Source organism: Palaemon carinicauda, chromosome 19, assembly GCF_036898095.1.
Source record: "Palaemon carinicauda isolate YSFRI2023 chromosome 19, ASM3689809v2, whole genome shotgun sequence".
In the NCBI taxonomy this organism is placed as follows: Eukaryota; Metazoa; Arthropoda; class Malacostraca; order Decapoda; family Palaemonidae; genus Palaemon; species Palaemon carinicauda.
The window spans coordinates 69,852,578-69,854,330 of record NC_090743.1 but is presented as its reverse complement, the minus strand read 5'-3'; positions in this window follow the sequence as shown (position 1 = coordinate 69,854,330).

Here is a 1,753-nt window from a genome sequence, read left to right as displayed (position 1 = left end):
TATATATATATATATATATATATATATATATATATATATATATTCTTTTATTTTGTATTAATGCAAGGTCACCAATGAATAACAATTTTCATTAAAAAATACTCTTTCTAATGACGGCCGAAGTGACTAGGGTGGTTGGTCCGAGTTGCCTGAAGTGACTAGGGTCAGAGGCTGAAGTGACTGGGCCCATACTGGTTGAGGGCCGTAGTGACTGGCAACCCTCCATCACATATAGAGCCAGCTTTTCGCCCTATCACTAGCCATCCACTTCCTGATCAACGATTAAAAGATCTCATTACTTATGATAAAATATGGATTAGGAATGAGATGCATCCTCCACATTCTTGGAGCTGTTACAAATGGTCTATTCGGATTAACAACGATGTAGAAGGGTGGCACCATGCGATTAACAGAGTAGCAAAAACCAATTCAATTAACATGTACTTCTTAATCAGTATTCTCCATGATGAAGCCAGTAGAATTCCCATTATTGTAAAACTAGTTAAACAAAAGAAAATGCACAGATACCAATGGAAGCATGCTGTCGAAAAACAAATTGCCCTTGATGACCTCTGAATGAAATATGAGAACAAATTCATATCAACATCAGACTTTCTAAACCACTGTGCCGATCTGATGGATCATGTAGATGAATAAGAATGTATCAACAATGTAGCATGCTGAATTCTATTGCTTGACAACTTTCAGTTATTGTATGTAATTTTAATGTTTATCATAGTATGGTTTTTTGTTGATGGTGGTGTTGTTTGGATGAAATATGACAACAAACATTGTATTAACAATATGCAATGTTTATGGTTTTGTGTTTTATCTCCTTGTGTGTTCTTATTTTCTTACTTGGTATCTGGTACATAGCAGCCTTGTTTGGTGCATACAAGCCAAAGTAGTGGTACATAAGAGCTAGTACATAGCAGCCCAACAATGGTACATGTAAGCCAAACAAGTGGTACGTAGGAGCCGGTACATAGCAGCCGACGGTACATAGCAGCTAGCATTCGTACACACTACCAAAGGCTTTTTTCATAGTCCTCAAATGCCATCCAAAGTGGATTTCTATATTCTTCGCATTGCTGCACAACGTCTCAAAATGAAAATTTAGTCGGTACAACTTCTACCTTTCTAAATCCAGCTGGTTCATGTCTCATCTTTTTATCAATCCTTTTGTCTAGTCTCCTTAGTATAAGCATACTATATATTTTCAGGACATCGGACGTAAGTTTGATACCTCTGTAATTATTGAAATCAGTGTGATCTCCTTTTTTGGCATTTTTACTATCACTCCTAACTCCCATTCACCAGGTTTTGCCTCTTCATGCCACCGTGCCACACTCTACAAAATAATCTTGTATACAGAATAATCTTGTAATCTTGTTGTAGTCTATATTATTTTGTTAAAGAGAGAATGGTAGTTTGTTGATTCTATCGTACTTTGATATTCGTTGTTTTTTGCCACCCACTACTCTCTCTCTCTCTCTCTCTCTCTCTCTCTCTCTCTCTCTCTCTCTCTCTCTCTCTCTCTCTCTCTCTTCCCTTAAACCTTTAGTTATAGAAAATCTCAATATACTCAAAAACTTTAAGGGGAAATCTCTTCATAGTAAATGAATTATCTTTGCTGTCATTTAATTAGAAAAAAAGATCTTTGATGTTCTTCATACGCAGCCAATGGCCGAAGATTCATCAAAATATATGCATGTTTCTTTCCTAATCACTTAATGAATCTATTTCCTTGAGT